This window comes from Carcharodon carcharias, chromosome 2, assembly GCF_017639515.1.
Source record: "Carcharodon carcharias isolate sCarCar2 chromosome 2, sCarCar2.pri, whole genome shotgun sequence".
Taxonomy (NCBI): Eukaryota; Metazoa; Chordata; class Chondrichthyes; order Lamniformes; family Lamnidae; genus Carcharodon; species Carcharodon carcharias.
Genome location: NC_054468.1, coordinates 52,214,434 through 52,242,170, shown reverse-complemented (window position 1 = coordinate 52,242,170; position 27,737 = coordinate 52,214,434). Strand labels below are relative to the sequence as shown.

The 27,737-nt window shown below is 42.3% G+C and overlaps 1 protein-coding gene across 4 annotated transcripts in view; it reads left to right on the top strand.

Moving 5' to 3' along the window:
- Positions 1-27,737, top strand: part of si:ch211-51h4.2 — a 432,821-nt gene that overhangs the window by 61,887 nt on the left and 343,197 nt on the right. The gene's annotated exons all lie outside the window — the stretch shown is intronic.

Sequence of the window (27,737 nt, the reverse complement as noted above, 5' to 3'; positions counted from 1 at the left end):
TCTCCTGATCAGGTCACCTCTCAATAAGTACTTTTGGATGTCTTATCATGTTAAAAAGGCTTTAAAAACTCAAGTTTCAGGCATCCAAGTGATAAAGATTGCACAGGAACATGTTCTTTCTGTGAAATTATCACAGAATGATGGTTAAAAATATTTCAGTTCTATTTGTAGAGCTATGAAAGATTCTCACTGGTTACTTGTAACCATTAGTCTTCATTGAAATATATTTTTGTCATTTGGCACAACTTGTGCATTCCACTGACTTAGACCACAGCTGAGTTCATATTGCTGAATAATATATCAATTTGGAATATGATATACCTGTATGGAATTATCCCAGAAATGCCTGTCACCTATAATAAAAGTTTATGATCAGATAAAAAAGTTACTGATGTTAATGGATTCACCTTGTGATTAGTATGATTGATTTTATGATCAAAGTTGTTCCCTACAATCACTGGTTCTCAGATAGATGGAAACAACAGAATAAAGAGGCTTATGGCATTACAAACACTGGCCTGGAGTTTTGCAGAATTGTGCCAATGCATTTGAAATGGTGGACAGGAACCAATTCCAGGATTCTAACCCCATTTTCCAGTACTGGCAATTTTCAATGGCATAGGATAAGGATGTGGCTACAAAGTCCAAACCCTGCACTCCTGACCTGTGCAATTCCATTGCTGGAGTAGGCATCTCATACAAACCCCCACAATTTTTGTGGAGCCCGGCCAGCTTCTTGAGGACTTGACTTCTTTGAGGGGTCATAAATCACATGAACCATAGTCTGAATTTGGGAGCTTTTTGAAAGATGAATTTAAAATCTCTGACCCATGCTTTTCCATGGGCTTTTCATTACCCCCATGTCCCTTCCACGCCCTCCTGCATACTCCTTGTCTACTCGCCCAGTATGCACTATATACAGAACCAATAAGTATATAATAACAATGGCAAGTATTGAAATGCTCATGAAGAAACACCATTCAGAAATCTGCTTTGAAAAATTATTGCTCTTGCGACCTTATAAAAGTATCAAATAAACACTGCTATTCTTAGTTTCAGTAACAACTCTTACCCTACTTAACACCTCTTAATCTTGTTGAAATAAACATGCAGACTTTGAAAAAAACATCAAAGAATAACTTATAACCTCAGAAAGATGCCACATCAATCAAAGCTAATATTCTGCTTCAACTTGTGTTAACAGATCCCTACTAAGCTGATTCCACTAGTGAATTTTGGAGCTCAACCAACCATTCGTACTGAGGCCACGTGGAAAAAACAGATGTCTAGCCATCTGTTTCTGTTGATATGGTTGCCAATCGCCTTGTTATGAATGCTTGGCTGAGCTCCAAGAGTCATTAATGGAGACATATGAGGGAGCATGGAAGCGGCATGGGAGAAATGGGACATGGAGAGGCATGGGGAGTAAATGAGGGTATGAGGGGTGAGGGCTAGAGGGCCTAACAACTTTAATATGATGTGATGAAGTCCTAGAGAACCGAGACTATTTATTTGTATTTTTTGTAAATGGAGAAAGACCTTTTAAAATGCCTGAAGCTATGTCTGTCTGTGACCCTGGAACAAAAGGAGCTTTTTTGGGTGATTTCAAAGAAACTTACACCTCATTATCTCTGAAGACCCAATGTGGACTGCATAGGACAAATTCAAGGAGTATTACACAAGGGCCATCTGCTTTTTCTAACTCAGGTTGGCCAACCGAAGTCTATTCGTCTGTGATGACAAAGGACTCCACAACCATCTTTTCAATTCTTAATGGTTGTAACATTTAACCATCATGGGAACCCAGACATCCTTTGTCAAAGCCACTGTGAAGAGTTGGAATTTTTTGCATTTATGGGATGTGGATGCCTCTGGCTAAGCCAGCGTTTAATGCCCAACCCTAATTGCGTTTGAGAAGGGATGGTGAGCTATCTTCTTAAACCGCTGCATTCCATGTGGTGTAGGTACACCCACAGTGCTGCGAGGGAGGGAGTTCCAGGATTTTGACCCAGCGACAGTGAAGGAACGGCAATATATTTCCAAGTCAGAATGCTGTGTGGATTGGAGGGGAACTTCTAGGTGGTGGTGTTCCCATGTGTCTGCTGCCCTTGTCTTCGAGATGGCAGTGGCCGTGGAATTGGAAGGTATTATCTAAGGAGCCTTGGTGAGTTCTTGCAGTGCATCTTGTAGATGGCACACACTGCTGCCACTGTGCATGGGTTGGTGGGGGGGAGATTGAATATTTGTGGATGGGGTGCCAATCAAATGGGCTGCTTTGTCCTGGATGGTGTCAGACTTGTTGAGTGTTCGTGGAGCTGCACTATCCAGGCATGTGGAGTGTCATGTAAAATGAACTTCTTGCTGGTGGAACCAGTTATTTTGCCTTGCTGTACTATATAGCTCGTCTCCCATTTTAACATCTAACTGGTAGCAACGCAAAAGGAGCTCTGGCCACACCTACACTGCTTCTATTGGAACTTCTGTACCATCGCCTACAAGACTGATTGATCGCCGTGTGCTTGTCTCATTGTGGAAGCCAACTCTACTGGAAAAGTGAATTTTACAGTATCATTTGTCAGCCTGCCAACTTCTGTGAAGGAGTAGCTCATTGGACTTCGAATCTGGATTCTGGACCCACGTGAAACAATAACTCTTTTCTCAGTGGGCCTTGCCCTGTAAATCATCTCTTTATCTATCCCTCTTTTGTTGAATGAGTGCACAGGGGACTATGTAGTGACCTCTCCCCTGCATTTTAAGTGTGTGCAAATAAACTAACCCTTTCAGTTCATCCTGTCACACATTTGCTGTGGAGTTATTTGTAGGACTGAGAGGTTGGGAAGTACGTCACTGCTTATAAAGGGGGAAGCCAATCAAAACACCTCAATGTTTATGGACAGGTGGCAAGAGGAGAGATCAGGGCTGTTTAAATTAACACCTCCCTCTGGTTCATAACAACTTGCATGCCTCCATGGCTGCCTCTGAACTGCTTCTGGGGTCGGCAAGCCTGACTCAATCCCATCACTGCCTCCCTGGAGCGAAAATAGTGCATGCAGGGGCTATTTATATGGAGGCAGATCTCCCGACTTGAGCTTCCCACCTTGTTAGCAAAAATACAGCTCATTATCTTGGAATTTCCTTCCCTCTCATTCGTGGTAAATCTATTGTGAATGGTATTAGCGCTGCAAACCCTCCCCTGCTTTGAGTACATATTGAGTTACACAGGAGGAAATTGCAGTAGATTAATGGCAAAGTCACATGGGCTGATGTTAGTTTCTCTGCTGAGCTGCCAAAAAGGAAACAAATTTAATCAATAATCTCTGACTTTTCCTCAACTATGACCCCCAGTGGATGTATTGTTCCCTGTATTTCTTAACCCACAAGTTGTCAGCTCGGAGATGTTACTGAAGTTGATATATACAGGAGAAAAAAGATTATAATTGTCTCATCCTTCTCAATCTGTCTGCACACTTTGACATAGTTGAGCACACCATCCTCCTCTAATGCCTGTCCTCCATTGTCTAGCTGAGTGAGACTACTCTCACCTGGTTTCATTCTTTCCTGTCAAGTCATAGCTAGACAATCTCCTGCAATGGCTTCTTCACCGCACTTCTGGAGTCATCCAGAGATCTATCCTTTTGCTCCGTCTCCTTTCTCATCTACGTGCTGCCCCTCAGCAACCATAATGTCAGGTTACACATGTATGCTGATAACACCCAGCTCTAACTCACCTTTTATGCTGTCAGACTACTTGTCTGAATCAGTCAGTCAAAATTTTCTCCAGTTAAACTTTGGAAAGATCAAAGCCTTTGTTCTTCAGCCCCTGCCACAAGCTCTGTTCCCTAGCCACCAATTTCATTCCCCTGGTCACTTTGTCATGAAAATATAATAATTTTCAAAATATTATTGTGATTTATTGTAAAAGTGGGTTAATAGTGGGGTTTGGATTAATTTCTGTGTGTCTGTGTGGAACTTAATTGAATTGGAGACAGCTGGTGTGGAGGTTTTGAGTTGTCAACAAGAAGCTCGGTTTGAAATGCTAAATATGTAAACATGGCTGAAGTTTTAGAATGTGAGGTATAAGGAAAATTTGCAATTTTAGATAAATTAGATTAGTTTAAATTTCAAAGAGATGGTAAGATGTTACACCTATCCAGAAGAAAGCCAAGCCAAACAGTGTGTTTACTTTCCCCAAAAGTTACTGATAAAATTAGTACAATGAAAAATTTATATTATGAGAAAAGTAAAGCTGCAAAGACATGGAACAATGGAATTTGCATTAAAAAGGGAGAAACATGTACAAAGGAGATGAGGCTATGTGTAAGAGGAGAAGGCATTCTAAGATCTAACACAAGTGTGAAAAGTGTCCATCCTCTATGCATCAAGGTGCTGTTTACAGGAACCAAAGCTGAGAAAATTCATTTTGAATGCAACTGTCCAGGTTATTGTATTGCTTTGCCTGGGCCTGTTTAAATCTATTTGTTTTTACTGTTGCCTTAATGGAGGTGTAACTGGGAGCCAGATTAATTAGGGGTTTTAGAGTCATGATAATAGTAATTTGTAGACTTATGTATGTGCTTGAAATCTTTTCTTTTGTTAATAAATGTCTAATTTAATTTTCTAAAAACCTCTGAAGTCACGGTAATCTTATTACTTCTGAATTCAAGGTACGCATCTTGAAATAAAATACAAATTGCAAAACAGTTTGTGACCACTTGATCAAGCTTCCCTCGTGGGTTTGATCCACCTAGCACACATCATCTGCCACGTCATAACAACTTCCTCAGAGCCAGACTGGTGGCAACCTCAGCCTCAGTATCCTATTTGACCGAGAGCTGACCTACCAACACCATATCCTCTCCATTGCAAAGATTACCAAAATTCAAATCCGTAATGTCAGCTGCCTCCACATCTGCCTCAGCCCATCTGCTAATCCATGTCTTTTTAACCTCTAAACTCAACAATTCCAATCTTCATCTTCATCAACTTGAACTTATCCAGAACTTTGCTACTGGTATCCTAACCTACACCAAGTCTAGATTATGCATCACTCTTGCGTTTGCTGACCTATATTAGCTCCAGGCAATCAATGCCTTGATTTTAGAATTCTTATCCTCATGTTAAGATTCCTCTATCGACTCTTCTCTAGCTCTCAAACCTGAGAGTCCTACAACACGCTAAGATTTCTGCATGCTTCCAACTTGGACCTTTTGTATTTCCTCCATTTCCTTTGCAGCTGTCTAGACCATAAGTTCTGTAATTCCTTTCCTAAACCTCTCTGCTTCACTCTTCTGCTTTAAGATTCTTCATAAAACCTACTTCTTTGGCCAAGCTACTAGTCACCTGTGCAAATGTCTCCTCCTTTGGCCCAGTGTCAATTTTTGTCTGATCATGTTCTTGTGCAGCGCCTTGGAATGTTATACTATGTTAAAGATGTTATATAAATTCAAATATAAATTATTAGTGAGTAACTGGTAAATTATCATAGGTACAGCTGTGAATGTTTTTCTTCAGTGCATTTAATTGGAAAGTCTGATCACAAGTGAAAGAGAAAAGGCACTGACACTTCTAAAATTTCATGACTGTCTGGGGATTGTGTCTGCGTTAAGAATTAATTTGCAATGAATATATACAGTTTAATTTACTGGTTTATTAGATTCCTGGTGCGTATGTACAAGCAGTTCCATGTAAAAATTATTTGTCACAGCTTCTTTGGCATCTGCCCTGCCAATAATTTTGCATCTTTTGAAAAGTGCAGGGAAGTTTGATAGTTATGCAAAACAAAAAATTCTTGTCATAGAATTTTGTAATGCAACAACATAACTTACAGCATGTTTCTAAACTCCTTTATATTATTAAATATCATACTTCATAGCAGAAGATTTGATGACTAGATTTTTTTGCCAGTTGTTCAATTTAATTACTGCTAATATCCCTGTTCAAACACCAGAGATTTGAATCCTTATTGAAGCAGTTGTCATTAATTATTCCTTTTTTTGTCTGTCAGCTTCTGGCTTTTGCATGATATTGTATCCCTGCCATGGCCCTGAACTTGCAACTTTCTCAAGTTTCTCTCCATTCGCCTCCTCAAGTTCTCTCCAAGCTCATTTTACTTAAGAACATAAGGAATAAGAGCAGAAGAAAACCATATGGCCCATCGAGGCTGCGCTGCCATTCAATCTGATTATGGCTGACCTTGGGCCTCAATCCACTTTCCCACCCACTCCCCATATCCTTTGATTCCCTGAAAGAGCACAACCTGTCTACCTCAACCTTAAATATATTCAGTGATGGCGCATCCACAAACTTCTGTGGTAGAGAATTCCAAAGATTCACAACCCTTTGAGTGATGCAAGTTTGCCCCCATCTCAGTCCTAAATGTTTGGCCCCTCATCCTGAAACCATGCCCCTCTGCTCTAGATTCTTCAGCCAAGGGAAACAATATCTCTGTATCTACTGTTACAATCTTGGCAGAGATCGGTAACTTTTAAAAAGAAATTCAAATCTGCAATTACGAACTGAAAAAATCATGAAATAAGATTTCACAGCTTAAAGGAAAAAACTTTTATTGGTTAAAATAAAAAGAACAAGCACTACTAACTCAACACACTGTCTCTTAAACACATATTTTAAACCAAATTCCAAACAGAACACTCTCTGTTCTACTTTTAATTTCAATTGAGAGTCCTTTTTTATGTTACAGTTTCTTGAGCGTTCATTCAGTTCTCCTACAACCAAACCAATGTGCACCACAGCTCCCATGAATTCAGTCTGATTCTCCTTAGTTTGCCAGCCTGGCTCTTAGGCTTCCAAACTCTTTCCCTCCGTGGGGATTCCATTGTGAATCCCTTACTAGGCGGATCTGGCAATTTTTAATTTCTCTTAAATTTGCACTTTTCATTCATGAGCTTTACTCGCATTTTTGTGTGGTGTCCAAAGAAACACCCCTGGTCTCTGCTGCTTTGGTCCCCAGCTTCTGGCAGACTCTCTCTCTGGCTCTCACTCTGCCTGTTCCAAGCTGCTCCAGCCGTAGGCAACCTTTCCAGGCTGCTGCCAAATTCAGACTGACAAAACAGTGGAGATATATCATACCAAAGAAGCCTCCCCCTCTCAAACCATTTCCATGGCAATGTGACACACATGGCCTGTCTTCAGATCAAATGCAAATTAATTAACTTTAACTTTTCCTTTGATCTGAAAAGTATATGTAGACTTTAAAATGTTCCCTTGTCCACGAATTTCCCTCAAACCCTTCTTTGATCTTGGAAAGTTACATGAATAATTTAACCCTCCCACACCTGGTTTACACCTTACCTTCAAACCACGCCCCCCCCTCCCCTGGAGATGCCTGACTGACAGACCACCCCTCAAGAAATAGAGAAGCCCACTATCATTCTTGGTGTGAATATCTCTCACTACCATCCCAGCAACATCATAGGGCTTTTTGATTTGCAACTGCAGGCCTGTTTGCTAAGCCCTTCAGAACAGATTTTTTTTTTAACTATCTCAAACTAGAATAATATCTTATAAATCAAAAGTTGCAATCCTAAAACATTATGCATTTATAACACCACCCGATCAACCCCTTCATAATCTTGAATGTTTCCATGGAATTATCTCTCATTCCCCGAATCTTGAGAGAATATAGACTCAATTTGCTCAGCCTCTTATCATAGGACCTTTTCCAGGAGCATCTTGTCCAAGTGACCCACTTCTTGCTCCCATTAAACTGCGGACACTCAGCTTCCTTTCCTGATTCCATGTTAGCTGATACAGTAAGTGGATCTCTCTCTTCAGGTATCGTTCCTCTCTTCTTTAAATCTGTCACTATAAACCCTCTCCTCAAAAATAAAACTCGTACCTCCATCATCCTTGTAAACTACCATCCTATCTCCAACCTCCCTTTCCTGTAAATGTGTTGTTGCCTCCAAGATCCATGCCCATCTTTCCCAGAACTCCATTTTTGAATCCCTCTAATCTGGTTTCTGTTCCTGCCACAGTGTCAAAACAGTTCTGATCAAAGTCACAAAATACATTTCTTTGCGACTGTTCCAAAAGTAAACCTTTCCCCCCTCATCCTTCTCGATCTGTCTGCAGCCTTTGACATAGCTGACCACATGCTTCTCCCTGTACGCCTCTGACCTGTCATCCAGCTGGGTGGAACTGCACTCACTTGGTTCCATTTTTATCTATCTAATCGTAGCTAAGGCCTCTGTTCCTACTCTCACACCCTTAGCTCTGGACATGTGGTGGACATGGTTCCCACATGTCATGGAAAACCTGGAAGATACGTGGAATTTGTAAAAGACTTGTCCAGGACTGGTTAAGTCATGGGGATTTCCAAAAATGGCCCAAAGTCATTGCTAAGTCATGAATTTTTGGAGCCAGGGATGAGACCTTTCTGACTTTGGGCAAAGTTTCAACCGTTTCCTTTTCTGACAATCACTTCCCCATTCCATAATATAAAAGCAAAATGCTACAGATGCTGGAAATCTGAAATAAAAGCACAACATTCTGGAAAAACTCAGCAGGTCTGGCAGCGTCTGTGGAGGAGAGAAACAGAGTTAATGTGTCGAGTCCGTATGACTCTTCTTCAGAGCACTCGTCCCATAATTGTTTGCTTTGCTTCACATAACCAGAATCCAGTACAGGTTTTGTTCTGCTCCTTCATGATCTGCCCCCCGCCCCTTCTCTGACATGCTTTGCAAGCTGCCAGACCAAAGCAGCCATTTGGCTGAGTAGTTGCAGCAGATTCTCCAGGCCCTTCTTTCTTGTTTGTCTCGTGTAAGGAGAGGTGTGTCTGTTGGTGTAAGTTGCAGAGTTTTGCTGTGGTGGAGGGTGGAGAACTCAGTGGTGGACATGGCAAACACTTTCTTCAGAGCTGGAGCATGGTTAACAAGGTAAGGGAGAGCAGGGACAAGCACCTGGTGGAGGGGACTACCTCTAAAATGATGCTGCATGTCTATAGTTGAGACCCACTTGCTTTGATCATTTGCATGAGACTCACTGAAAATTTCTTCATCAACATGCAAAATATCCTGGCTTGAGATAATACTTCACACCCAAATATTGGGATGTTAAGGTATTTGTTGGTGAATTTGATCAACAGTTACTTTTTATTAATTATTTCCAATTGTGTTTCATAAATGTTAACTTCATTTAGCTTTATTCAACAATGCCTAGGAAATGCACTTTCTACCCTAAATGGGTCACCAACCCTGATTACATTCCTTGGGTTATGAAAGACCAGGATCCTCATAAGGCCAAGTGTTTCATATGTCACAAGTTATCTGACATTGCCAATGTGGGCAAGGCAGCGATGAAGAGTCATATGTCTGGTAAAAAGCACAAGGCAATTATGTCGTCCATTAAAATTAAAGAAGGTGCATCTACTCTTTCTTGGACTCGAACTCAAGTTCTGTCGAAGGGTCACGAGGACTCGAAACGTCAACTCTTTTCTTCTCCGCCGATGCTGCCAGACCTGCTGAGTTTTTCCAGGTAATTCTGTTTTTGTTTTTGTTTTTGACTATAATGAAGAACCTTTTGAAGTACTTCATGAAGTAGAATGTACTTGCTGATGCAACTACAGTCCTAAAGTTGAGTCAAGTCAGTGTCGTAAAAAAGAACAACCTATAAGAAATCTTGTAGAAAGATGTGGAATTTGTTGTCAAAAGCTTATCACGTGTGAAAAGGAAGGGAAAGATAAGTCATTGAGCTTTACTATAGTTCAAACAGAAATGCCAGGGATTCCACATAAACATCAATCATCCTCTGGTGCACATGTCAACCTGGCTGAACCCAGCACTTGTCATATCTCAACCAGTGAACTGCAAGGCAATGCTTATCAACATGTTTGCAGTTGCTTGTGAGTGCAGGCTATATTGATGTTCATCATTGTGTCATGATTGTTAAAAAAGTCCAGAGGCTAGTTGGCAACTGCAGAAGTGAAGAAGCCCCCATTCAGTTTTTCTTTCAGCAAGGATACAGACAGATTGGATGCCTATTTTGCATTGGAAGGAGAGCCAAAATGCAGGCATTCATGGGCTATTATAAAGTTGCTTCTTTCCTTGTCACGTGACTAGGCAACAGTGGAGCAAGGATTCTCAGAGAACAGAGTTGGTCGTAGAAAACCAGAAAAAAATTGCTTCTTTCAAGGAGATTAATTAAAGCCTATATAGAGGTGTGGGAAATGTCTGCAGTGTAGTAATCACTAAAGAACTGCTAAATCAGCTGGTAGTGTCAGACAGTGTTAGAGCACCCACCTGGAAAAGCAACAGCCAAGGAAAAGGAAACCAAGAGGGGAGAAAAAAGGAAGTGGAGAGGGCAGCGTAAAGATGGAAAAAAAAAGGAAGCATCAAATTGAGACAGATATCAAAACATGACAACACGATGCAGGTGAAAAAGCCAAAGCTGCCAAATGCACCAGTGATTTAACTCTGCTTGCCAAATCTGATGCAATGAGCCATTATTTGAAAGAAAAAAGTGAAGCTTTGCAGAATATTGAGGAGCCGGTTGTGCAGCAGGTGGAAGAACTGCAGCAGCACTGAGCATGCAAAGCACACACAAAACTTCTGCAGATATTGAAAAATGGATTGCTTGTATCTTCAACAAAATAAAGCAGGGCTGAATTTGATGTGTTCTCATGGATAGAATCGTTTTGCTGTTTGTTTGCTTTCTCATTTTTTTCTTCTTTTAACAAGTAAAGACTGGTGACCCCAGAATCATTTTTCACAGAACACAAAAATTCTACAAAACAAGATAGCCCTGTAAGAAATTGAGGTTATTGTATAACTGGCACCTAATGCAAGATTCCAATGTTTGTATAAAGCTACAAATATCAGAGTTTGTGATGTGGTTGAAAGAAAAAATAGTCATGAAATATTTTAATTTGGTCATTGAAAAATCTTGGAATTTTATTTTACTAAAGGTGCAGGAACCCTGCCTCTTGAATCCCCCAAGATTCTATCCTTGACCCCCTCCTTTTTTCTCATCTATATGTTATCCCTTGGGAACATCATCTGAAAACAGCATTAATATTTAAAGGAGGGGTCCTGAAGAAGGGTCATCAACCTGAAACCTTAATTCCATTTGCCTCAACAGATGCTGTCTGACCTCCTGAGTATTTCCAGCATTTTCTGTTTTTGTTTATTGCTCATTTTTACTTGTAAGCTGACCCAACCCTACGTTGCCACCATCTTTATCAGTTACTCCACTGTTGTCTAAATTATTGAACTGCTTATCCAATATCCAGTACTGGGTAAGCAGAAACTTCCTCAAATTAAATATTTAGAAGACCAAAGTCATTGTCTTCAGTGCCCACTACAAACTCCATTCACTATTTGCTGAGTCCTCCTCTCTCCCTGACAACTGTTTGAGGCTGAACCAGAATGTTTGCAACCTTAGTGTAATATTTGGCTCCAAACTGAGCTCCCAACCACATATCTGTTCCATCACTGAGACCGCCTATGACAACCTTTGTGACAACCTCTCACTCGGCTTCCCCTCAGCTCATTTGCTGCTGAAACCTTCATCTGTGCCTTTGTTATCTCTAGACTTCACCATTGCAACACACATCCAGCTGGCTTTGTCCACATTCTACCCATCATAAACCTGAGCTCATTCAAAGCTCTGCTGCTTAGCTTCCTACTCGCACCAAGTCCCGTTCACCTAGCAATCCTGTGCTCGTTGACCTACATTGTTTCCCAGTCAAGTAACTTCTCAATTTTAAAATTCTCATCTTTGTTTTCAAATATATCTGTAATCTCCTGTAACCCCACAACCCTCCATGTTATCTGTGTTCATCTAATTCTGAACTCTTCAGCATCTCAGATTTTAATTGCTCTTAGCATTTGTGGATGTGTCTTCAAATGCCTGGGCTCCAAACTCTGGAATTCCCTCTATGGACCTCTCTTCCTCACTTAGGAGATTCCTCTTTGACCAAACCCTTCTGTGGCTCAGTGTCAAAAGTTGCTTTATGATACCCGTGAAGTGCCTTATGACATTTTATTATGTTAAAGCAGGGTTTCCCAAACTGTGAGTTGTGACCTACAGGGGGATGGGATCCTGAGAGGAGGTTCAGCAGGGGGAGATGCATATCCAAAATTAGAAGAGAGAGCAAGTGAGCCTGGAAGGCATAGAAATTATAGACCAATTAAGGCACAAGGGAGTTTGGCAAGGTTGGATGGTATTTATTTTAATGCAAGGAGTCTGACGAATAAGACAGGTGAGTTGAGTGCACAAATTAACACATGGTAGTATGATGTCATTGCTGTCACAGAGACATGGTTGAGAGAGGGGCAGTGTTGGCAGCTCAATATTCCAGGATATAGGGTCTTCAGGCGAGACAGGGAAAGAGGTAAAAGAGGAGGGCTATTGCAATATTGATCACGGAATCAATTACAGCAGTAAGGAGGGATGACATCTTAGAAGGCTCCTTAAATGAAGCCATAAGGGTAAAACTGAAAAACGAAAAAGGAGCAATCACATTGCTGGGAGTGTAGTATAGGCCTCCAAACAGTCAACGAGAAATAGAAAAGCAGATGTGTAGGCAAATTTCAGAGAAGTGTAAAAATAATAGGGTAGTAATAGTGGGGATTTCAACTTCCCCAACATTTAACTGGGTTAGCCATAGTGTGATAGGTTAAGAGGGAATGGAATTCTTAAGATGCATCCAGGAGAGCTTTTTAAGCCAAAACGTAGAAGGTCTTACAAGAGAGGGGGCGATCCTGGACTTCATTTTAGAGAACGAAGCCGGGCAAGTGGTAGAGGTATCAGTGGGGGAGTATTTTGCAGATAGTGATCATAACTCCGTTAGACTCAAGGTTGTTACGGAAAAGGACAAGGATGGGCCAGAAATCTGAGTTCTAAATTGGGGAAAAGCTGATTTTAATAAGATCAATATGATTTGGCCAGAGTGGACTGGGAGCAGCTACTTTTAGGTAAATCTGCGCCAGAGCAGAGGGACTCATTCAAGAAGGAAATAGGAAGAGTACAGGGCCAACGTATTCCAGTAAAGACAAAGGGTGGGACCAACAAATCCAGGGAACCCTGGATGTCGAGGGATATACAGGATTGGATAAAAAGAAAAGGGGAGGTGAATGGTAGATACCGAAGGCTCAAAACAAGCGGAAGCCCTCGAGGAGGATAGAATGTGTAGGGGGGAAACTTAAAAAGGAAATTAGGAGAGCAAGAAAGGGGCATGAAAAAACATTGGCAGGTAAAATAAAGGAAAATCCAAAGTTTTTTTACAAGTAGGTTAAGAGTAAGAGGATAACTAGGGAAAGAGTAGGGCAAATTAAAGACCATAGTGGGAATTTGTGTGTGGAGCCGGAAGATGTAGGTAGGGTTCTAAATGAATACTTTGTGTCAGTGTTCACAAGAGAGTATGGAAATCAGGCAGAAGGGCAGGGATATAATTAAATAAATTAGCATAGAAAGGGAGGAGGTTCTAAGTGGTCTGGCAGGCTTAAAAGTAGATAAATCTCCAGGTCCAGATAGATAAATCTCCAGTGTATCCCAGGCTGTTGCAAGTGAGGCAAGGGAGGAGATAGCAGGGGCGCTGGCAATAATTTTCAATACCTCTCTGGCCACAGGAGAGCTGCCAGAGGACTAGAAGACAGCCAATGTGGTACCATTATTCAAGAAGGGAGGAAGGGATAAACCAGGGAACTACCTGGTTTAGTCCAGGTCAGTCCAACCTCAGTGAACAAAGATCAAAGACAAGTACAGCACACGAACAGGCCTTTGCCCTCCAAGCCTACGCTGATCATATTGCCCGTCAACTAAAACTTTTTGCACTTCCAGGGTCCGTATCCCTCTATTCCCATCCTATTCATGTATTTGTCAAGCTGCCTCTTAAGCACCACTATCGTACCTGCTTCCACCACTTCCTCTGGCAGCGAATTCCAGACACTGACCACCCTCTTTGTAAAAAAACTTGCCCCGCACATCTCCTCCAAAGCCTTCTCCTCGCACCCAAAATCCATGTCCCTAGTAACCGACTCCTTCACCCTGAGAAAAAGCTTCTATCCACGCTGTCCATGCCACTCACAATTCTGCAAACCTCCATCAAGTCGCCCCTCAATCTCTGTCGTTCCAGTGAGAACAACCCGAGTCCCTCCAACCTCTCCTCACAACTAACAACCTCTAGAACAGGCAGCACCCTGGCAAACCTCCTCTGCACCCACTCCAATGCCTCCACATCCCTCTGGCATTGCGGCGACCAGAACTGCACGCAATACTCCAAGCGTGGCCCAACCTAGGTTCTACAGAGCTGCAGCATGACCTCCCAGCCCCTATACTCAATACCCCTGCCAACGAAGGCAAGCATGCCGCATGCCCTCCCGACCACCCCATCCACCTGCGTCACCACCTCCAGTGACCTGTGGACCCTTGCACCCAGATCCCTCTGCCCATCGATGCACTTAAGGGTTCTGCCATTTACTGTATAATTCCTGCTTGTATTAGACCTTCTAAAATGCATTACCTCGCATTTGTCTGGATTAAACTCCATCTGTCATTTCTCTGCCCAAGTTTCCGACCGATCTATATCCCGTTGTATTCTTTGACAATCCTCTTCACTATCTGCAACTCCTCCAACCTTAGGGTGGTCTGCAAACTTACTAATTAGCCCAGTTACATTTTCCTCCAAATCATTTATGAATACTACAAAAAGCAAAGGTCCCAGCACTGATCTCTGCGGAGCTCCACTAGTCACAGCTCTCCATTCAGAAAAGCACCCTTCCACTGCTACTCTCTGTCTTCTATGCCCAAGCAATTCCGTATCCATCTTGCCAGCTCACCTCTGATCCCGTGCGACTTTACCTTCTGTACCAGTCTGCCATGAGGGACCTTGTCAAAGGCCTTACTGAAATCCATGTATATAACATCCACTGCCCTTCCATCGTCGATCATCTTTGTTACTTCCTCAAAAAACTCGATCAAGTTATGAGACACGATCTCCCCTTCACAAAACCATGCTGCCTCTCACTAATATGCCCATTTGCTTCCAAATGGTAGTAAATCCTGTCACTAAGAATCTTCTCTAATAATTTCCCTACCACTGATGTAAGGCTCACTTTATGAATGTACTGAAGATCAGAGGGATCCTGGTGCGCATATCCACAGGTCCCCTAAGGTAGCAGGGCAGGTAGACAAGGTGGCCAAGAAAGCACACGGGATACATGCCCCCATTAGCCAAGGCACTGAATACAAGAGCAGGGAGGTCATGCTGGAACTGCACAACGCGCCGGCTAGGCCACATTCGGACTACTGCGTGCAGCTCAGGCCACCACACCACGGAAGGACGCAGCTGCACTGGAGAGGGTGTAGAGGAGACCACCAGGATGCTGCCTGGGCTGGAGGACCCGAGCCATGAGGAAAGATTGGATAAACTGGGGCTGCCTCCCTGGAGCAGCAAAGGCCAAGAGGGGACCAGACCAAGGTGCACAAGACCATGAGGAGCATAGACAAGGTGGACAGGAAGGTACCCCTTCCATTAATAGATGAAGTCCCAGGGGGAATAGATTCAAGGCAAGAGGTAGAAGGCCTAGAGGGGAGTTGAGGAGAAATTCCTTCTCCCAGAGAGTGGTGGGAGACCGGAACCCACTGCCTGAAAGGGTGGCTGAGTCAGAAACTTTTGTAACGTTTAAGAAGTATTTAGATATTTACTTCCATTGCCATAGCCTCCAGGGCTATGGGCCAAGCGCTGGAAAATGGGATTAGTGTAGTCAGATCTTTGTTGACTGGTGCGGACATGATGGGCCGAATGACCTCCTTCTGTGCTGTAAATATCTACGACTCTGAGAGTCTATGACGTTACCATGATAAAGTAAAAGCCTTATTCTCTGCACCACATGTAATCATACTCTTTAGAGTACCTAATGGACAACATGAAAAGGCTCCATTAGAAGAAATGTTATGTTCCTCACAAATAATTCTAATCACATTTACCCATCCTGTCCCCATATCCCTTTCTTTTATTCATGGAGTTGATGAGATATTCATACATTGTACTGTTTTTTTGAGGACAGTATAGAATTTCTAAAAAGACAGACAAGTTGGTGGAGTGGGCAGATAGGTGGTAGATGAAGTTCATTGTTGAGAATTTTCACCTGATTCTCTGACTCCAGTTTTGCTAGTGCAGCCTGAATGAGTGCAGCTGCAGTAACACTCAATAACATTCAAGCAGCTCGACAAAGCAATCCAGGACAAAGCAGCCCATTTGATCAGCAACCCATCCACCACTTAAACATTCACTTCCTCCACAACCGATGCACAGTGGCAGCAGTGTGTACAATCTACAAGATGCACTGCAGCACTCTTTTGACAGCACTCTCCAAATCCACAACCTCTACCACCGAGAAGAACAAGGACAGCAGATGGGATAATCATCATCTGTAAACTCCCCTCCAAATCACACACCATCCTGACTTGGAAATATATCACCGATCCTTCACTGTTGCTGGGTCAAAATCCTGGAACTCCCTCCCTAACAACACTGTGGGTGTACCTATGCCACATGGAATGCAGCGATTCAAGAAGGCAGCTCACCACCACCTTCTCAAAGGCTATTAGGGACAGGCAACAATTGCTGGCCTAGCCAGTGATGTCCACTTCCCTGGATGCAAATTTAAAAGAAATTCTAGTTAGCTGGCGCCAGAAAATGTATCTTAAGATTCATTAAAAACAACAACTTGTTACGATATAGCAGCTTTAACACAGTGCTTCCCAAGCCTTCCCCACCATGACCCCATTTTGAAGCTTGAGTAGTGCCACGACCCCAGAGTGAGAGTGGGGTGGGGGAGGGGTGGGGTTGGGTAGCAGGAATTTATGACAGTGAGCAGTGAGGAGATGGGAAGATTTGTGAGAACAAAGTGGGGAGAGTTAGGAACAGCGTGGTGCGAAGTGTTTAAAATGCAGGATTTCTTTTTAAAAGAAATTACCCATCTTTTCATTAGAGTCACACCTAGCATATACGAAAATGGTTGGATGCTGTTGGAGGTCAATCACCTCAGTCCCAGGACATCACTACAGGAGTTCCTCAGGATTGTGTCCGAGGCCCAACCATCTTCAGCTACTTCATCAATGACCTTCCTTCCATCATAAGGTCAGAATTGGGGATGTTTGCTGATGATTGTACAATGTTCACCATTCGCAACTCCTCAGATACTGAAGCAGCCCATGTCCAAATGCAGCAGGACCTGGACAATGTTCATGTCAAGAAGAGATTTTAATATATCTAATGTTATTGGAAATTATTTTCCTTAAGATAGAGGTTTAATCTGTGGGTGTGTCTGTGTGTTTTAATTGGATTAAAGCCAGCTAGTCTGGGTGCTTTGATGTATAGTAGTTTTAAGATGTTAACAGTAAGGTGCATTTGCATTTCCTTGAATAAGCCATTTAAAGACTGAGAATGAAATCTTGCACCTAGCTAGGTGACACCAAGCAATATGTTAATATTGCTGATAAAATTGGTACTACGAAAGGGATTTTATTGGTAGAAGAGGTGGAGTTCAAAAGGCCTGGTGATACAATGAGAATTTGCATTCAAAGGGAAGGCTGGGTATATTCAGAAAGGTGTTTGTGTGTGCAGGTCAAAGGCATGGAAGATCTAAGCCTATAAACCTTACTGCTGTGTCTGCAAAGGAACCTCATTTTGAATTTGTAAGGTGAAAATGCTTTGCCTGATGACTGTTTAAGCCTGTTGGTTACTGTTGTCTTAGTGGAGATTAATCTGGGAATTTGTTAAAAGTTATGGTAGTAGTAATTTGTAGACATGAGTATTTGTTTAATACCTTGTTGTAAATTAATAAATGTTTCATTTAGTTTGATATAAAAACCTCTGGAGGCTTGGGAGGTTCATTTCTGAATTCAGAGTTGCATTTCAAATATTCCAATTGAAAATACAGATTATGACAGTTGTTTAATTTTTCCCTCTAGGATTTGAGATAACAGCCTTTACCAACTGCTGTGTCATAACAATTCAGGGTTTGTAAGTGGCGAGTAACATTCGCGCCACACAAGTGCAAAGACCATCTACAACAAAGGATCCAACCATCTCCCTTGACATTCAATGGCATTGCCATCACTGAATTCCCCACTAGCAACATTCTCGAGTTTACCATTGACCAGAAACCGAACTGGACTAGCCATATAAATACCATGGCTACAAGAGCAGGTCAGGGGCTGGAAATTCTGCAGGGAGTAACTCACCTGGCTGCACAAAACTAGTTGACCATCTGCAAGTCACAAGTCAGGAGTGTAATAGAATATTCTCCACTTGCCTGGAAAAGCCTAGCTTTAACAACACTCAAGAAGCTTGACACCATCCAGGACAAAGTAGCCCACTTGATTAATACCACATCCATCACCTTCAATATTCACTTCCACCACCATCAACACATAATGGCAGCAGTGTGTACAATCTATAAGATGCATTGTAGCTATTCACTAAGCCTCCTTCAACAGCACCTTCCAAACCCACAACATCTACCACCAAGAAGGACAAAGGCAGCAAATGTATGGGAAAACCATTACCTGCAGGTTCCCCTTAAAGCCACACGCTATCCTGACTTGGAATTATATCGCAATTCCCTCACTGTCGCTGGATCAAAATCCTGCAACCCTCTTCTTAACAGTACTGTGGGTATACCTTCACCACATGGACTGCAGCCGTTCAAGAAGGCAGCTCAGCACCACTTCCGTATGTACCTTCTCAAGGGCAGTTAGGTTGGGCAATAAATGCTGCCCTAGCCAGTGATGCTCAATCCTGTGAAATAATTTTTAAAAACTCCTGACTTGTGCCTTGTAGGTAGTGGACAGTCTTTTGGGAGATAGAAGGTAAGTTACTCGTTGCCAGGTTCCCAGCCTCTCTCTGACCTGCGCTTGTTGCTATAGTGTTTATACGTCTGGTCAAGTTCAATTTGTGGTCAATGGTCACCCATCAGGGATGTTAACTGTGGAGGATTCAGCAATGGGTAATGCTGTTGAATGGTGAGGGGAGATGGTTATATTCTCTCGCTGCCTAGCACTTGTAGCATGTTTTCTAAAGAGAGTCCCATGTTAAAACATACATATTTGATGTTGATGATATGGTTAAGAGTAAGCTGGGGATAACCATACTTTGGAACTCAGTATTATTCAATTGTGTCTGTCAAGATTCAAGTGATTTGAGGAAATTTTCAGGACCTGCCTGTACCGGGGGGTTTACTCAAGCTTAGGTTGTTGCTCCATCTGGGGCTTTTGCCTAATAGAATGGAAGGGAATTTGGAAAGGTTGTAACCATGTCCCATTTTAACTATTTTGTCTGTTCCCTGGGGTAGCCTGTGTGTGAACATCAGAATGAAAGAGATTTCCAGGCAAGGGATATATCTCATAACATGTGTTTGCCACAACAAAATGTGCCACAGGGACATGAGGCATCTTCATGCTCCTAACAAAGGCATTAGCTTTATGATTCGCTGCAGGGGGAGGAGGAGGAGTTTTTTCATGTGGGCAAGCCCAATTGATAGTCTTGGCCTGTAGGGTTGAGTCCCATTGTATTGTTTGTGGTTTCCTGGACTGCTGTGTAGAATGGAGAGTTGGGGGCACATGTGTAGCTATGTGTCTTTCTGAGCACACATCCTTTTAGCAGTAATCTACTGGGGAGCAGAAGAATTTGCAAAGCATCTGTGCCATGGTTTTTGAAATTCTGTTTTTGTGCTTAGAATATAAAGTAATATGCATTTTAAATGTATTTTGTTGTTTGGGAAGACCTATTTGTGTCTACATAAATTCACAGTGTATTTTAATTTAATCTTTTTATTTTTGCTACTGAGTTTAGGGGCCAAATTTTATTGGTGAAGGAGGGTGGATGACCTGATGTTGGGACCACATGATGGTCCTGAGCCCACATGGGCGGGCAGCACGACTGCATCAGCAATATTCCCAGGGTCAGCCTCCTAATTGACCACCACTGTGTAATAAGCAGGCTGTCAGAGGGCCAGCAGTTCTGAAGCCTCAGCGGTGCCACCAAGAGAAGTGTTCACTGTTGAGGCAGGCTGGAGACCTTAGCTCCAGAGCAGTTAGTAACAAAAAAAAGGGCCCAATGGTCTGAGGGAAAACTTCCAGGAAAATTGCTGGAGCGCTGCCTACCCTGTCTGCAGCCCTTTCTTTGTTCCATAGAGCCTTCCCTAAGCATAAGCAGCTGGGTGGCCACCTCCATTCTGGTGGCCTTCCCATGTGGCTGGTGGCTTCCCCACAGATTGGAGGGGCGGGGTGGTGGATTTGGAGGATGGCGCTGCTCCTGGCAAAATGTCAGCCACAAAGGAGTTTGGTTGAGACTGCCCAAGCTTATTTTAGTCAGAACTGTAAAGCTGACAGAGCAAAACTGGTTTAGTGCTATCATTCTGGGTTTTGGTGTGAAATTAACCCTCACTGGTAAAATTGCTGTGTGCTAACAATTGTGCCACCAGCATCATTCATGCCAGAACAGTTCAGTGACCATTCAATTGACAGCAATCACATTGCCTGAGACCAGTGTGAACTTTGAACAAGGTTTTCCCATCTTCTCAGAAGCAAATAACATGCAGTGGATATTTTTGTCTGAATCTCTATACTTTTTGACCCAGTAGCCTTGCCATTCTCCATAATCAATTATTTTTTTCTTGTAATAGAACCAAAGGGTTTCTTTGCTTACTGGGTAAAATTATGTGGGTGTTTAAATCAGACATAAAACAGAAGACAACGTAAGCATCGAGCAGAAAGATCAAAACCAGATTTGCTGCTGGTGAGTGCAACAGTGTCAGGATGTTTGAAACTTGAATTTGTGTCAAGCAAAACTAAGTATGACGGAAGTGATTTGCTTTAGTTGCTCTACAGAAACTTAATTTTTCTGAGCCTGAGGAATAGCTGAACTGGAAAATTAGATGGAACTATGGTTGTGTAATACCAGGGCTAGCTGATAGGCAATGAATTGTGCTGATTTACTGCTTGGGTGATAAAATAAAGAATATTCTCATATTCAACCTGACAGATGATGCAAATGAAAAGTACGTCACAATGCTAGGATAGTTTGATGGGCATTTCACCAGCAAGAAAGATGTGATTTATGCAAGGGCTTATTCTATAAAATGAAACAGAAACCTTCAGAGCCTGCAAAAGCATTCTTAATTGATTTTCACAGATTAACAGAACACTGCGTGTGGATGACTTGTGTCTAAAGAAGAAATAATCAGAGACAAACTCGCATTTGGAATCCTAGACGATGCTTTGGGTGAATGTTAGCAGTTATATGCAAATCTGATTTTAGAAGCAGCAGTGATTTAAATATAATGGAAAGGAGCAACAAACCGTCTCGATCTAGATTTTTCTCTATTGTAGAATAGAGGTGCATCTTTGGTGCGGTGGGGTTTCTGCTTACCACCAACCTTTGTTTCTGATCTTTGCTAATTTTTGAGCCTTGTGGTCATTTACATTATTTTGCCAGGCTCACTGGTCTTCATGGGACCCATTTGAACGGGATGGAGATTGGCTGGGGCAGACTTTTGAGATCCTCTGCCTGTTAAACTGGAATCTTACACCCTGTTCAGCTCTGGCATAAATTGAGGAAATTTGTGTGAGCTGAATATTTTCACTTGGCACAGAGTTATATTAATGAAAAGCCAAAGGTTTTAGCGGCAGTTTCACAGAATCTGCAAAAGAAACTGAGAAAATTTGAGCATACCATTAAAATAGGCTTAGGATGCTTAACTTTCCTTGATCTTTTTTGCTGAAAATCACTTTAAACAGTGCATCCTGGTATTTTTCTGGCACAATTTTTCAGGATTTTCTCAGTCTATATGATAGGAAAGTGTTACAGGAAGTAAGTGCATCTGGTTTTGTCCATTAAATTCAATGCTTTTTTTAAAATCCCAAGTTTCATATTTGTAAAACATGCACAGTTTATAGCTGAAGAAATAAAAGCAACATACTAAGTGCAAGTAAATAAAGATCTAATTATAATCTCTTTAGAACTTATAAAAATAACCAATCCAACAAAAGATACCAAAAGACCAATAAAATTGATTATTTTCAAAGTATTTTTCAAAGCATCTTTTTACCTGCCATCTTTATCTCTCTGTGTCTGAGAAACAGTTCTGAAAATAAGGTTAGTAGCGTAATAGTGAAAAAATTACAAGAAATTGATTAAACTTACATGTCTGTCGTATATGTCAAGACCATGCACCTACTTCCACTTCAGTAATATTGCCTGTAAGTTCCCTGTCTTAGCCCCATCTGCTGCTGAAATCCTCATCTAAGCTTTGATTACCTCCAGATTCAACTATTACAAAGGCTGTCTTGGCCACCCACCATTTTCCATCCTTCATAAACTTCAGATCATCTAAAGCTCTGCTACCTGTATCCTGTAGAGAGGCAGAGAGGCTTCGGGAGGGAACTCCAGAGCCTATGGCCCAGGCACCTAAAGGCATGGCTTCGTTAGTGGTGAAGTAATCGAAATCCAAGATGGGATAGAGGCCAGAATTGGGGAGCACAGATAACTTGGAGGGTTCTGAAGCTGGAGGAGGTTACAAAGGTAAGAAGGGGTGAAACTACGGAGAGATTTGAAAACAAGGATGATAAGTTTTTAATAAAACATTGCCAGACCAGGAGCCACGATAGGTCACCAAGCACATAGGTGATGGGTGAATGAAACCTGGTATGATTTAGGACATGGGGATCAAAGTTTTGATAAATTCAAGCTTAGGGAAAATGGAAGATGGAAGGCCAGCCAAGAGCCAAGTTTAAAGGTAGCAAAAACATGGGTTTCAATGCAGATGAGCCAAGGCAGGTCTGAGATGAGTGATGTTGCTGTAACATCCAAGAGATTGAGAATTACGACGGACAAATTTTAGTACAAATCCAACAACACTATTTTCTTTCTTTCAAGTAAAATAAATTACTTCACTATAAATGAGGTGGAATTCCTCACCAAATTGGCACAAAACAAATAAATCCCTGAGGATAAATATTATTGGTTTTAGAATGCTGAGAGAGACTAGAATGTAAATTAGTGCGGCATTGATAACTATTGAGGAAATCAGTGGACAGTGGGGGAGTACAAGAGATTGGAAACAGAGTAATGCCCTGACCATTTTCAAGAAGGGTGCCAAAGCAGACACTGGTAATTACTGTCAACTACCAATTGATGTAATATTAATAGAATTGATCATCAGAAGATAACTTGAAGATCACTGCTGGAAATAACATCCTCTGTGGACTGGGAAAATGACGTGGTGTACCTTATCTTCCACAAGGTTTTTGATAAAGTTCCACACAAAAGGCTATTAATTAAACTTAAAGTTGTGGGAATTGCATATAAGAAAGGCTTTAAACTTGTAAGATGGGTCGGTGGTATGAAATTATCTCCAAGAAATGAAATAAGCCTAATATAAATGAAACAGAAGAGGAAAGCTTAGGACTGACAAAACTAAGGTTGGGGGGGGACACAAATGGCCAAGGAATAAATAGAATTGTACACAGGCGTGTAAAAAGATGATTACAACTAAAGTGAGAAGTACTATTATAAAGTCGAGATGCAAACTCAGTAAAGTACATAGGTAAAGGAAGATTGACGAGCTACTGTTGCAAAATGGACTAAACTGAAGATTTTAATGTCCAAAGCACTAGTATAATTTCAGAGTAAAATCACAGTAGATCAAAATGTAAATCAGTGGTCCTGGTAATATATTTCCTGTTGCATGGAATAACAGTTGTTGTGAAACAATATATCTTTCAACTCTCAGTGATAACATCACGTAAGATCCACAGTGGCAGCTGCCTTTGAAACATACCGAAGGTACAAAATTAAGTTATTAAGATGAAAGATTAGAGACTAGTGATATGGTTAAGGAGGATGCTAGTTGTTGGCAGTGGTCCCTTGGAATTGAGGATGACGTCCGTCAGGCTTGGTGCGGCTTTGGTAACTGAGGAGCCCAATTCTGGATCCACATGTTCTTCCACAATAGGGGCATGTTGTTGAGCAGGGGAGTGGAAATTGCAGGCCCAGGTTGGCTTCCTTCTCCTTCCTCTGCCGCCGCCATTCCGCCTTGCTGTTGAGTCACTGAGCCTCAAAGTGGCTTGATGAATCAGGTGGTGCCATGCCGAGTGATCGCAGCATTCTCCTCCCAGTCAGTGATGTTAATGCCTACACACTTTAGAGCAATCTTGAGCATACCTTTATACCTTTTCCTTTGGTCGCCCTTTGAGCGTTGACCAACGGTGAGCTGTGAGAAGAGAACCTACCAAGGGAGGTGGTTTTTGGGCAACCGGGTGCAATGGCCTGACCATTGGAGTTGGTTCCGCAGGAGCAGGGCTTCACTGCTTGTAGGCACAGCTTCATGGAGAACATTTAAGTTAGTCCAGCTGTCCTTCTATTTGATCCCCAGGATTTGACACAAGCACCGCTGATGGAAGCTCTCAAGGATCTTAATGTGGCGTCAGTAGACCGTGCATGTTTCACTACAGTAGAGAAGGTTGGTCAGTACGACGGCCTTATAAACCAGAACCTTTGTTGACTTGAAAAGGTTCCTGTTGTCAAAGACACATTGGCGCAGCTTGAATAAGGCACTGCTGGCACAGTTGACATGGTGCCAGACTTGCTCATCGATGGTAGCCCCTTGGGAGAGGTGGCTGCCTAGATGAGGGAAGCACTGCACTTACTTCAGAGCCACCGCATCTACATGGATGGTGTGGGGGATGCTCAACTGGCCCAGGACAGGTTGGTGAAAGGCCTTTTTTGTCTTGGCGATGTTTAAGAACAGGCCAAGTCTCTTATTTGAGGTGTTGAAGCGGTCAAGCGCCCTTTGCATGTCCTGTGCAGAGTAAGCCATCATGCAGCTAGTATTTTCAATATAACACTCATGTTTTATCTATCAAACATTAAAACCTGGAAGGAAGAGTTAGAGATACAGAAGCTGGACCTGTAGAGAAAGGTATAAAATGTCATAATACAGTTGGGGAGCTGAGAACACCACTGATTATATTGGATTGAAAATTACAATGCAATTGCAGTGACATGGAAAATGCGTTGCTTGTATTGTGGTCACTTTGACAAAAGATCCACAGGAGACTCAGGCACAGGCTACGATCATTTATTTGAGCAATTGCAAGGAGAACACTCTCAATACAGCCTGAGACAGCACTCTGCTAAGCTACAAGTGTTCAACATATTTATACATTATTGGTCACGTACAAGAACATCCTCCAGATTCCGATCTCGTTAACATATAGGTTTGCGTTAAGCAGAGAAATCTTTGGTCACAAAGGTTACATCATCTGTGCCTGCCTTCACCCCGGCAGAGACCCTCCCTCCTATCTCCACTAGGACCATCTGTTCTTCCCCTATTTATTATAAACAGGCCCAATCTTGGTTGTTTTTCAACCTAAGACTCCAGACTGACTCCCAAAATACTCAATCTATCATATTTGCATCCAGTATAACCTTGCTGATACTCAAGCCCTGAGAATGTACAAGGTTCAGCATTGTCTCGATCCCAGCCTGACCTTTAACTGTTAACTACTTCGAAATTGTGGTTTTGCATGCTGGGATACTTTAAGTCAAGTCCCTTAACCATTACTGTATCCCTTTATTTCCCCCCTAACAGTCCCCCCTTTTGGCCCTTGGCTTAGCCCAAGGTAACCAACTGCAATGGTGTTGTCCACTCTCCCTGCTTCTTTACATACCGGCGCCCATTGATACTGGCCAGGTATCCAGTTTTGGCACGTAAAGGGTGGTGCTGGTCAGGCCATCTGCATCATCTGGTCCTTTAATCTGAACCTCTGGCTTACCAAATTCCTGCTCCATCTACTAAAACTCCCCCAACGCCATCTTTTTTATGACCTCCGGGTGCGATGAATCAAGTACGTTAGATAGATAATCAATATCAGCTGAAGTATGACTAGGACATGGGAGATAATCCGAATCCAGGGGTATCTGTACGTTCGATCCCCAATTCCAAAGATCCTCCCATCAGGTGGAAGCATCTATTTGTTCAATATCAGTCTTTAAAGCTCTAACCTGTTGCTGCAGTGTATAGTATGTTCTATATATCTGCTGAGCCTGTCCCCGAATCACGGTTAGGTGCTCTGGTAATAGGGGAGTTTCGTAGGAGAACTGGTTCAGATACTGTGTTGGGTTATCTTTAAGGCCTTCCACGACCTGAATAGTGGTTGTTCCTCTGTATATTTCAACCAGACCCACCTTCCCCACCCTTGCTGGCACCTGTGGGTGTAGGCACACCGAATGATTGTGGATGGGGCATGTCTGGTTACCCCCGTACTGGATTCTTTCCTGCCACGTGGTGATACAATATCTCCCATTCCCTATATATGCAACATGGGTCGGTTCTTTTGCAGCCCATATAGTTTCCATTGTATAGTTTGCTGCTGCTTTAAATCCACACTTCGCTTCCTCTGTCTCATATATTGGATGTACACATACTACTGCAGTGGCTTCCATCCTACACCATTCTAATGTAGTGCTAACTATACTTCCTTCTATGTCTACTACGTATGGCGGAATATCGTGATACTTAATACAGTAATCCCCCCCCCACCCTGTATAACCCCAATATTTTCTACTCTATATAATGTCCTGCCAGCTGTTGACATAGGTATGACAGGTATTACTAATACAATGCCTATTAGCATATTACTATTCACTATACAATCAACATTCATTCTATAAACGCGTGTCAAACCTCTGAGCTGGCAACTGGTCAAGTCATGATCCTTGTGTCGTGTAAGAATCAATAAGTGCTCATTGGTTACTCATAAAGGAACTACCCCTTCATTAATCTGTCTTAAATTTTTTAGGGCTTGTTCTAGTGCCCAAGACCCATAGGTACTACAAACATCATTTTTGCTCACTTCATCTGAAATATTTTCCCTATTTTAATTAATTTGTTGATTGGCCCCGCATGACTTTCAAGCACAGTAGCCAGGCTTTGGATTAACCATGCAATATCCTGATCTGTATTTAATTGGGTATCATGAATTTCCTGTCCTCATTCTAAAACGTCCTTAAGCTTAAAGCTCAGGGTACGGATCTTTTGATCAACAGTTGCTAGGTCAATGGAGTTAATTACTAACGTCCCTGTATTGAATACTGTGGCAGCGTCATTCATTAGGCTACGCTTGTCTTTGTTTCCTTCTGGGCCTAGCCACATCCTATCATTAAACTGAACTACTTCAGCCATCAACTGGCCCGTCTGAGCCGTATAGAGTGCTTGGCTGTGGGTTGGGCACCTCTGGGGCAGGGCAATACTGGATATGTTCAAGACTACGGGTACCAGCTCATGGTGTACACTATCATACAAAACTTCTGATTAACCGGTACCAAACCATTCGTCGGTCCTGGACAAGTGGGTCAGTCGGTGTGGACTGAGAGGCTTCAATTATCTCTACTCGGTTTGTGGAAGTAGATGTGGGAGGTGGCTGGGTAGTGGTACTAATTTTCTCTTTTGGGCAGACCTCCCATGCCCGATCTGAAGCAAACCCTGACTACAATTCAAAAGCACTTGTTCGCCTACTGTTACGTTAATCATTCCCCATTGCGTGTCACATTCGGCACTGTCCGTGGTGTCCTGCAGTGCGGGATGAGCAGTGATGATCCCCGACCTTGTTGCCAGTACTGATACGCCGACAACCAGGATTGTAGATCTGTGGACACATTAACGTCTGTTCCAGTTCTCCAGGTTACCACTTGGTCAATTGTCATGTAT